Genomic DNA, 12,926 nt, shown 5'->3' with positions numbered 1-12,926 from the left:
ATAAGGGATACCAAAAAGAGAGAAAAATGGGGAAAAAATGGGGGAGCCCGTAACTTTCCAATCACGTTGTGGCAGGGTTATCAGCCCGGTGCCGCCTGGTCTCTTTTTTTGTTCCTTTTTTTATTTTCAATTTTTTTTGCCGGTTCTTTTTTTATTTTTAGTATTCATTTTTTCCTCTCTCATTTTTTGCCTGACACCGATTTTTTCCCACCATCAATACCCGCTAAATAAATTGGGAAAGAAAATATAAAATTTTTAATAGGTGTTGCATGATACGGATAAAAACATTTATGATTGCACGGATGAAAACATGCATGTATTTTAATTGTGAAATGATTTTTTCATCATACCAACGACGATTCATGCATGTATCTCTAATTATAGTTGACGTTAAAGACATCCGAAACTTCATTTTGATGACACCTTTTTAATTAGAGATACTAGTTAGGACCCTTATTTCATATATTTTAATAGTGAAAATAATTTTTTTCATCTTACCAACGATGATTCTTTTTTGAGTGAACAAGAAAGTTTTTTTATAGCTATCATAATTGTAGTTACATGAATAATAGATAGAAATATGATGATCCTTACTGTCATTTTAACTTGTATGATAATGATACTAACTATAGTTGAATAATTACATGACACAGTAGCTATCACCGACTCACTATATTGTCTTCTTCTTTTTTCTCAGTGTTTTTTTCAATTTTTTTCTCACTCTACCGTTCCCTATCAGCTCTCTCACTCTGTACTATGCGCTTTCAGCCTCCTTGTTGCCACCTCAGCTCAAAACACTTCCAACATGACTCTTTCTCTTCTTTCCAAATTTTGTTTGTGTTGGGTGTTGGAAATTTAGGGAGAAAGATTGATTTGTGTTGGTGTGTTAGGGAGAAATTGGGATAGTTTTAAGGTATGTTGGAGTTCAAGGTGATATAGTAGCGTTCGGAGACGCACACATTTCATTATTTTTGTGGGGAGTGCACCATCACCCTGGAAGTCGTGGAATTGCAACTCGGGCACCCAGTTGACGGTGGTTATGCAGCCATAGGTTCAACTATAACTAGGGGACCCAATTGATAGTGGTTATGCGTTCACGGGTTCAACTATAACTCGGGCCCCCAATTGGCAATGGTTATGTGGTCACGGGTTCATGTTTCATGCCACCGGAAGATGTTTTATAAACCTCATACATAAGTTTGAGGATTGTTGTGATTAAAGAACTCATTAATAACTACAATTGTTGTTGCCCCTTAGTTTTTCCCTATCATTATGATCTCAAACTTATGTATAGGGTTTATAAAGCATCCTCTTCTAGTGGCATGAAACTTGAACCCATGGTCACATAACCACTGTCAACTGGGGTCCGAGTTATAGTTGAACTCGTGACCACAGCCTCACTATCAATTGGGAGCCCGATTTGCAATGCAACATCTTCCACTGTGATAGTGCACTCCCTACACAACAAATGAAATGTGTGGGTCTTTGAGCATCATCGTATCACCGTGAACTAAAACATATCTTAAAACTGTTACAATTTCTCCGTAACACACCAACACAAATATCAATTTCAAACACCAAACACAAAAAAAAAAAATTATGTTTTCTCCATTTTTATTGAACACTGATCTTTTTCTTTTCCACTACTACTAACCACAACTCTTTCTTCCTTTTTTTTCTTCTCTTCAACAGAAAATAAAATTCAGCAAAAAACTCACTACTTCAATATATAAATATTTTGCACCGTGGATGGGGTATATATAGTGAGTGGTGCTACCTAACAGCATGGCAGCACCAATTAAATTTAAAAAAAAAAAATCACCTCTGCCACCGGACAAATCGACAACACCCAATAAAAAAAAATCCATCGATGTCGCTTGACAACGTGGCGGCACCAATTAAAAAAATTGTATAGTCTTTGTTTAGAAAATTATTTTCAACTTATTGTAAATTATAAAAAAATATTAATATGGTGGATGCTTTAAGTACTCAGATTTGAGTTCCACGATAAATTATTGAAATATGTGTCTTCAATTGTACCATGTGTATATAATATATGTAAATTTTGTTCAATTCTTTTCTATTCATCTATTGTGTTTTGTTCTAGTTTGATTTTACATTATAGTTGGTTAAACATATATTGTACTTATATTATATATACCAAAGTAGTATATTTATTATAATAGATAAATCTCAAAATTATACATGAACTTTAATTTAATGTGTAATTATATACATGAACTTTGAATATTTGGTGCAATTATATACGTAAAACTCTAATTGTGGTTCAAATGTATACTTGAAACTTTAATTTTGATTTAAATCATACACATTTAAAAAATAAATACATCAATTATTTTTATATTAGATAAATATAATTATTTTATGTATGCAATATATAAATATAAAATAATGTTATATAAATAATTATGTTAATAATTTACAAGAATTGGATCAAATCAAATTTCATGTATACAATTACACATTAAATCATAAATCATGTATAGTTTTGGTATTTATTTTTATTTATAATAGTGAAACTTCCAAAAAAATTATTATATATGGCAACTCTCTGTCTTACTTTTGTTCTTATTCTTATTATACCATAAGTTATGCCTAAATTAAATTGTAAATTTATTATTTTCCTATTTGAGATTTTTATTGTGCTACATAATTGACAAGTATATCATCAACTAGTTATTGCATCATTTTATATTAGATTCAAAAGGGTCCACAAATTGAGCTATAAAATGTCCAATATATCTTATAAATTGTGCATCACCTACTCATTTTCATAATATAATAGACTCTAAATTTCATCTCTCAACATCTTTTAAACAATGGCTTCTTTTGGTGTTGCTTCTATTTTCATTATTTTGATCGTGGCATTTGGTTAGTGTTATAATATTTCTTTACTTGATATTTAATCATTACATACATATACATATGATTTTTTGTACAAAAGATATTGCGGTCTTAAGATAAAAGGAGAGGCTGCAATTGTTGAGATTCAAATCTCATTTGTCTTAGATTCATATTATATATATGCATCAATATATAATTAAAAAAAATAAATAAAACAAACAAATGATGAAACATTATTGTTTAATTTGCAGGTGTATCAAACTCAAAAGCATGTACTCATGACTCGGAGTGTCAATTGAACTGTGATCATCTTGGTCTTTGTGACTTAAAAACCAATAAATGTAGTTGATTGCTAGTGTCTGAGCCATTACCCTTTGATGGTGTACCGATGGTGAATGCTAAATGCAGCACGGATGCGAATTGCAAGGATGCTTGTCCACCAAATTGCGCACCTAAATGTTTTCATTGCTTTTGCTTATGCTGTTGTAGTGCTTGAAAAATATGTTGGTTTCGTTCAACGGATTTCAAATTTAAGCCTTTCAATAATTTGTACTAAGAAATTGGTACATAAAATGAATGAATAGATAAAGGTGTTGAGAGAATTAAATTGTCTTTATTATACTAAAAACAACTTTATCGATCTTGAAAAAATAGATGTAAGCTAATAGTTAAAATCATGCTTCCAATTCAAATATAAATAATGTATTGTGTTATGTTTATGTTCTTTTTATGCCAGGTTATATGTATATTGTGTAATCATATCTTATCTAACATGATAAAATTTACTTCTAAAAACTTATTGATTGTTGCATAATTTCATTAATTCTCTACTAGAACCATTATTGCAAATCATCTATATTTTGTTAAAAAGAGACATGTTTGAGTACTTAAAATTTTATTATTATTTTTTCAACTATTGAAATTGAATTAGCGGGGAAACAAAAATCCAAATAAAATGTTAGATGGAACTAGTAGGGATTTAGTCTTTTGACACTGATGGGAGCCTGAATCGAAGGCGGGATTCACAACGTAGGAGCACCTTGTTGTATTGGGTCGTGCGTCTTGTGCTTATTAAGGTTTGAACCCTTCCTCTTTATATGGCACCTAAGGGTTTGAACCAAAAAAAACCCCTCAACAAGGCTCCTTATTATATTGAGAGCATATTCACACTTAAAAAGTGTTTTCACTTAAAAGTAGATTATCTTCATAATGGAAAAGTGCTAGTACCACTCCCTAAATTTGGACGAGTGGCTAACCAAATTACTATCTCAAGTAGAGTTAAATACGAAGTTAACGTGCTCTACCTTGCTTATAAATATCTATGTAACGAAAAGATATAACACATTTAAAAAAAATTAAAATCATTATTTACTTTGATTAATATTTAATATTGTATTTTAAAAAGTAAATTCATCATTATATTTTAGCTTTATATTGAATATTATTACTTACATTTTGTTTGATTTTTATTAAAATTTACTATTCAATTTTAATTTAAAAATAATTCAAGACAAAATTGAATTAATAACATTTTGTTTTTCATACTTAACAATAATAAGTTAATTAACATAATATTAAAAACTAATAAAATTGTTATTTTGTCGGCCATTCACTTGAAATGGGTTTTTTTATACAAATAACTTAAAAGAACAAATTAATTAACAAAATGACTTGGACTAAAAATTATTTAAGGAAATGACTTGTTTTGAACAGTGTAACTCGATACTGTCGGCTGGTTAGGCGATACCACCCACTTTTTTAGCATCATCATTTGCCAATTATTAGGTTAAAAAAATATTTTTTGTGTAGTCACTATATCAGGCGACACCCGTATTTCTTTTGTGTATTCACGATGGAGAAAAAAAGAAAAAAATATATTTTTTAATTGGTGTCATCGATGTCTTAGACGACCTAGTGGCTGTCAGGGTAAAAAAATTTAATGGATGATGTCGGACTATTAGGTGCCACCGCTAATTTTTGTAATAATTTTTTTTTTTTTTGTGTTGCCACGTTGTAATAAAATATATATATTTATAATCATTATTATTACAAACTAAAAAAAAAAACATTAAAACTATCTTAATCTATCCCTCCACCTTAAACACAAATATAATATTTATGATTAGAAATATAAATATGATCTTAATTATATAAATATTAACAAATATTTAAAATGAAAACATTAATATAATACTCAATTTATTATAATAAACAAAAAAAAAACTTACCATGTACTATCAATTTTTCTTCCTAAAATACCAACACAAATTAATTTTCCCTTAAAACAATAACAACTAACAAAAACTTCAAAACTTTTTTTTCCTTTCAACTTTCGAACAAAGGGGGACAGGGGACCATCCCCGTTTATATTGGGGATACCAAAAAGAGAAAGAAACAAAAATCAATAAAAAAAAGAGGAAAAAAGGGAGAAAATTGGGGGAGCCCGTAATCGTTCGATCACGTTGCGACAAGGGGCCTGGTCTTTTTTTCGGTTTCGTTTTTATTTTCATTTTTTTGTCGGTTCCTTTTTTATTTTTAGTATTCTATTTTTCCTCTCTCATATTTTTTTTGATACCGATTTTTTTCCCATCGTCAATACCTGTTAAATTACTTCACCTAAAATAATATTTTTTTCGAGTTAAAATAAATTGGGAAAGAAAATATATAATTTTTAATAGGTGTCGCATAATACATGATTGCACAGATGAAAACATGCATGATACGAATCATTTAGTTGACGTTAAAGACATCTAAAAATTTGTTCGATAATTAGAGATACTAATTAGGACCCTTATTCCATATATTTTAATGGTGAAAATAAATTTGTTTTCATCTTACTAATGATGGTTCTTTTTGAGTGAATAGAAAAAAATTTATTGCTATCGTAATTGTAGTTACATGAATAATAGATCGAAATATGATGATCCTCAGTGTCATTTTAACTTGTATGATAATGATATTAACTATAGTTGGAATAATCACCAGCTTACTTTATTGTCTTCTTATTTTTTCTCAGTTTTTTTTCAATTGTTTTTTCTTCTCACTTTACCGTTCTCTATTAGCTCTCTCGCCCTGTACGATGCGCTTTCAACCTCATTGCTGCCACCTTAGCTCAAAACACTTCCAACATGACTCTTTCTCTTCTTTCCAATTTTTGTTTGTGTTGGGTGTTGGAAATTTGGGGAGAAAGATTGATTTGTGTTGGTATGTTAGGGAGAAATTGGGATAGTTTTAAGGTGTGTTGGAGTTCACGGTGATACAGTGGCATTCGGAGACCCACACATTTCATTAATTGTGTGGGGAGTGCACCATCACCTTGGAAGTCATGGAATTGCAACTCAGGCTCTTAGTTGACGGTGGTTATGCGGTCATAGGTTCAACTATAACTAGCGGCCCCGATTGACAGTGGTTATGTGGTCACGGGTTCAACTATAACTCAGGCCCCTAGTTGGTAGTGGTTATGTGGTCACGGGTTAATGTTTCATGCCACCGGAAGAAGATGTTTTATAAACCCCATACTTAAGTTTGAGGATTGTTGTGATTAAAGAACTCATTAATAACTATAATCGTTGTCGCTCCTTAATTTTTCCCTATGATTATGATCTCAAACTTATGTATGGGGTTTATAAAACATCCTCTTCTCATGGTATGAAACTTGAACCCATGGTCGCATAACCACCATCAATTGGGGCCCGAGTTATAGTTGAACCTGTTACCGCATAACCACCATTAGTAGGAGCCTTAATTATAGTTGAACTCATGACTATAGCCTCGCCGTCAATTGGGAGCCTGATTTGCAATGCAACGTCTTCTAGGATGATGGTGCACTCCCCATACAGCAAATGAAATGTGTGAGTCTTCGAGTGCCAACACATCACCGTGAACTCAAACATACCTTAAACTATCACAATTTTTCCGTAACACACCAACACAAATACCAATTTCAAACACTGAACACACAAAAAAATATTTTTCTTCTGTTTTCTCTCTTTCTATTGAACATTGATCTTTTTCTTTTTCACTATTACTAACCACAACTCTTTCTTCATTTTTTTTTCTTCTCTTCAATAGAAAAAAAATTTCTACAAAAAAACCCTCTACTTCAATATATAAAAATTTTGCATCAAGGATGGGGTATATATAGTGGGTGGTGTTTCCTAACAGTGTGGCGGCACCAATTAATTTTTTAAAAAAAATTCATCAGTGCCACCAAACAGACCGACGGCACCCAACAAAAAAGTGTCGCTGACACATTGGTGGCACCCAAAAAAAAATATTTCCGCCATCGATGCCACCTGACACTACGACGACACCAAAATTTCTTTTTACTGGCATGAATTCAAAAAAAATTTCACCAGTGTCGCCTGACATATTGGGGACACCCATTAAATGTTTTTCCCCTTTTTTCCACTGTGAATACATGTATTTTTCACAGGTACTTTGAAATACAGATGTCGCCTGAGAAAGTGACGGCACCAATTTTTTTTTTAAACTTGACGATTGGCTAATGATGGCGCCGGAAAAGTGGGTGGTGCCGCCTGACCAACCGGCGGCACCGAATTACACAGTTCAAAACGGGTCATTTCGTTAACTAATTTTTGGTCTAGGTCATTTTTTAATTAATTTGTTTCTTTTGGTTATTTGTATAAAAAAAGCCTTGACTTGGGTTCAAACCATGTGACCTCCCATCCTCCACCTTCAATATTGTATAAAAAAATGAAATTGTTATTTTATAAAAAAATATTTTTGATGTATATTTTTATTTTCAAATCTTTATTTCATTAAATAAAAATTCAAGTTAATTTATCAAGTTTCAATATTTTTATAAAATAACTTATTTTTAACTATTGAAATAAAATATTTGAAAAGAATATTTTCTTGTTAAATTTTGTTTTAATCCTCACGATCAATATCAAGGTGAAAATTTTTAATCTTAAAAATCAAATTTGGTGGCAATATTCGATAAAGTTTAGTAGAAAAATTCAATCACATGCAACTTGTGTTGTAAGTTTACTTATATTCTCAATGTATAATACCAAATACCAATTAGAATAAAATATAGTGACAAATTTCAATATTTGTCTATATATGGTAACGAATTTGCATTTTAAACTTCTTTTTTGAATAACAAAAATACTTATCACTAAGGTGGCATTTAGTGCTTTCTCATGTTATGATTCCAATGGAATGTGATTCTTCGAAAGATCAACTCGAAATCGCCACAAGGGGGATGAATTGGCCTTTAAGAAAATTTGTAGAATCAACGAAAGAATGTGCAACAAGGAAAACAACAATTTATAGTGGTTCAACTTCAATTGCCTACTCCACTACCTTAGCTTTCCACAACTAAGAATTTCCTCAAATTCACTAATTTGACAACATTTGAGGACAAGATTTAACCTTACAACCACCCTTAAGATTTTTACCCAAAATCTTAATATTGCAACTCCCTCAAGGTTTCTACTCAAACCTTAAGACTCAACCCTCTCAAAAAGAAAAACAAATGGCAAACTAAGAAGTAATCCTTACAAGATTGATGTATTTGCCAATTAAGCACAAATATAAAGAATAACACTTGAGTTGAATGAATACAATGAAAGCTCACAAGTGTTTACAAGAAGATTATGAAAGAATTAAGTACTAAGGTTGTGTTGATTGATCTTTAAGCTTGATGATCTCTCTCCTTGTTGTAGGACCTTTGGAACATGGCATTTATACCCTCTAATACATTTCCAACCGTTGGGGTTATTGTGAAAGTTAATAGAGCCATTGGGGATGAAAATGCAAAATCATTAAATTCACCTGCAACAAAATGTATTGATATTTTTTCTACAAGTATCGATACTATTAGCATTTAATGTCTGGTCCATTGACTGTTGAAATTAGTTTACAATGATACCAAAGACAAATTATTGAAACCTGGTAAAATGTATCGATACTTTTTGTAAAAATTAAAAATAGAATGTCAATTTGGTATCGATTTTAGACTGGGTATCGATATCTTGAAAGTTACCGATACTTAGCCAAAAAGTATCGATACTTTTTTACCTAGAGCAATAATGACTTGTTTAAAAACGGTTTTAACATGATTGAAAATGTTTTAACTCAATTGAAACTATTTTAACTTGATTTTATCAATTTTGCCCAATTTTGTTCAACATTAATTTTTATTCAAAAACACTTTAATTTGTTATATTAAAACATATTATCAAATAAAATTTAATTTAACAATTACTTGGCAACGTTTGGTATACGTTGGAATGTATTGATTAAAATATCGAGAATATTACATATCATATTTGACTCATTAAGTATTTTACTAAAATACAATGATAATTTACTTAATTTACCTTTATCAAATAAAAGGTAATATTCATGTATTTAATTTTCACAATAAATTGTATTCTTAACAAATATTCGGATTTAATATTTAATATTTAATACTAAATTTTAATTGATATTTTAAAATAATAATAATTTATAATGTTAATTGAAAGCAAATTTGTCATACATATATTTTCTAAATACAATAATGCACATATAAAATCATGTATATATAAATCTTGTTTTGGAATAAATTAAGAAATTATGTATATATAATATTTGCGAAGAATCCGTTGAAGCAATAGATAAAATCAAGTAGTAGGACAAAGGAAGAAAGCGATAGTTTTTTTTTGTTACGATTATTAGTAAGACTAATATCCTAAAACAATATAAAATAGGGTTAATTTTGTCTTAATATTTTTTAATTTTTCACTTTTTATCATGAGAATCACATTGCCATATTCATATGAAAATAGCTCCCAATGTACAGTTAGATTGAAAGTAAATAAAATTTACATACTAAACGTTGAAATCACTTTTCAATTGATTAAATTCTCAGGAAAATTACCACTTTCCATTACACCAAACGCTACTTAAAATGACCATAAATGATGAATACATAGACATGACACATAGTATATACAATAACAAACCCCAAAAAAAAAAAAAACACTATAAGTTTATGCACAAATGTCATTGTTTGCAGAAGAAAGCTCAAATGTAAGATAAAAAGAACCAGACAATAATCACAACACTAAAATGATTCAGGAGGAATTCAAAGATGCATCACTTTGATTAAACAGCCATATTTGCATCCTAACCTCATCGTCATCAGACCAACCTGATGATAAACACCAATCAATCAAAAAACTATTGTCAAAAACCTCAAAGGATCCACTGCATCATATGCACAAAAAGTCTCAAATGGTTTATCCTCCTCAACATTTCAGAGTCTAATTTTATGAACACTTTCCAAACGAGATTCTTTGAGAACAATTCCTAATAGATTTGGTAGTATCTTTGTATTGGCAAATCTCATATAGATCATAATATGATTAGAGATAAAGCTAAATAACGAAAATTAAAATTAAAACTAAAATCACCAAGTAAACATGATGAGTGGACTGAAACTAGACCTATCAAGGGTTTTAAAATAGACAGAGTGAACTGAAATTAACTAAAATCTACAGAGAAAACAAACACAAAAATGTTGAAAAGATTTGAGTCGAAAACTAGTGAAGTGGGTGATGCCATCGCCAATAAGACCAAATTTTAGTTTGAAGAAAGTTGAGCCACCAAGTTTTGTAAATTGAGAATTAGGTTCTCCCTTTCCATTTTAAACATTTGTTGATTTTGTAAATTATAAATTTAATTTAGTGTATCTAAATTTGAAATTTAAAAAATGAAAGGACTAAATCCTTAAAAAATAAAATAGAATAATCAAATTTCGAGCCAAGTCATGAATAAATTATTTTGGCATTTTTTACAGAATACAATAAATAAACATAATATAGATGATTTAAATACGATAAGTATACAAGAATGTATTATATTTAAATACAGTAAAATACTGTATATTACATAAATCTGAATATGAGAATCATTCATCTAGGATCTATCTATCTATTTATATATCATTCAATATATCTGAAAGAGAAATGATTTTATGAATCCTTCCCACCACTTGCCAATTATTTAATGACATTTCAGTACTTTTTTCTACGACATTGGCACATAATTTTAATAATTTTCTTACCTCAACCCTAAACTTGACTCAAACCCATTTTTTTTATATAAAGAAAGGAAAAGGGTAGTGTGAAGATTGTGGTAAAAAGTAAGTAATAAGATGTATAGGAAAGTGGCCTCTGCCTTTTCTTTTTCTTTTGCTTTACTTTCTTTCATGAAACTCCAAATTTAAAAGCAGGGAGGAGGGAGATCAGATAAGCTGCTTTTCTTCTTTTGCTTTTTTCTTTCTCTTCCTTTGAATCCATCAATGCCGCTTTTTTTATTCAAATCCTCTTCCTCTTTTATCTTCTATTTTCCATTTTCTTTATTTATCTTATCTCTACTCATTTTTTTTTATTTGTTCATCAGTGTTAATCAAAATACCCTTATTTTATAAAATAAATTCTATCATTTTAACATTCAACTTAGTTATAATATTTTTATAAATATATTTACTACATAATTTTAATTTTCACTCCCAACCTTTTAAATGTTAATATTTTATATATTATTTTATATATAGGGACCAAGCCTAGAGCAATAAGAGACGTTGATCCCTTAATCAGATTGGAAAATTTTAAGATTTATATTTAATGTATTGTTAATGTATAAGTTGTATATATATCTTTAGTAAATAATAGCACGATATTTTATCATTAAATTAAATAAAAAATATGAAGAATTTTCAATAAAGACCAATAATTTTATTCAAACACAATTAAATATTAATCGTAATTTTATAAATAAATATTAATAACTCCCGTATTTAAGATCTTGAATTTAGGGATTTAAGATCTAGTGTCTCGATCCAAGTTTTAGCAGTTCTCTATTATTTTTTATTTTATTTCATAATAAACTCTTATATCATTATTCACCTTCATTAATAAATTAACTTAAATGTGGTTAACGCACAATTGTATAATATAAAGGAAAGAGGTAGCCCAAAAGGGTGGAGAGTGGAGCAAGAAAGTGGACAGTGACGAAGTGTAGATAAGAGGCTCCTTTTCACAGCAGCTGCTCTAGCTGTTGACTAAACCAAAACAATAAAATAAAGAGGCAAGGGAAGGGAAGCTCCACTATGAATGTGAATTTGAGTGATCAATCATTTAGATTTGTCCACAAGTGATGATTTGAACATAAACCTAACAGCACCACATGACATCTTCATTCCACATCACCATTGTCACTGTTTCACTTGTGTGTGTGTGTTCATTTTGGATAAACACAACAGTAGACTGAAAGTATTTTATTTTTCATTTAAAAAAAAGAAGTGTAGGTAAGGTGGCAGCCTTTGAGAGTTGAAAAGAAGAGAAAGTAAATTAAGAATAAGAACCATCAAGCGAAAAAAAGCAGTCAAAAGAAGAATTCAAAATTCCAAAATTATTAACACATCTCCTTCCTTCCCACCATTATTATATACGTAACGCAGTCAGTCGAAGGCATACACATGGATGACAATGGAGTGAGGGTGAAAGTGGGACTCTCATATTCACCTCTCTCTTACATTCAACATCAGTATTTATAAATAATCACTTCTTATTGCTATATATCGTTTTATTTTACTTTTTTTGTATCGATAAATTTCTGATTGAGTTGATGTCATGATATAACTTAATACTAATTTACTTTTATAATTCTCAATTTTAACGGATTAATGTTAAATCCATGAAGCAGTTCTGATTTTACCACCTCTATAATAAATGATAAAAGCTTGCAAGAAACTACTGTGTAACCTATTTCACCACTGCAACATCCAGAAGTTATATAAGGTTCGCAACAATCCCTATCGGGGATAATAGAATCATGAGATGAGAGGGGAGAAAGTCCAGCCATGGCGGGCAAAGTCTCAACAAGCAAGGGTAACGTATCCCATGTGATCATACAACTTATTGTGGAGATAAAGTCCATCTTAATTATCCTGTTTCAGGTCCACTATCTCCATTAGTGTTTTACTTTTGCATTATTTTTTCAAGCTCTTTGAGTTGAGATGACAAACAAGTGGACCCTTTCAC

The 12,926-nt window shown here is 30.1% G+C and overlaps 1 long non-coding RNA gene across 1 annotated transcript; it reads left to right on the top strand.

Annotated features, from left to right (window-relative positions):
* The first annotated feature begins 2,802 nt into the window (after positions 1-2,802).
* Positions 2,803-3,583, top strand: LOC128043097 (uncharacterized). Its single transcript, XR_008198787.1, has 2 exons — positions 2,803-2,892; positions 3,117-3,583. It is a non-coding gene; the product is annotated as an uncharacterized LOC128043097 (long non-coding RNA).
* Positions 3,584-12,926: the final 9,343 nt, after the last annotated feature.

This window comes from Gossypium raimondii, chromosome 8 (genome assembly GCF_025698545.1).
Source record: "Gossypium raimondii isolate GPD5lz chromosome 8, ASM2569854v1, whole genome shotgun sequence".
Lineage (NCBI taxonomy): Eukaryota > Viridiplantae > Streptophyta > Magnoliopsida > Malvales > Malvaceae > Gossypium > Gossypium raimondii.
Note: the sequence above shows the minus strand (reverse complement) of the source record. Positions and strands in the feature narration are given on the sequence as shown.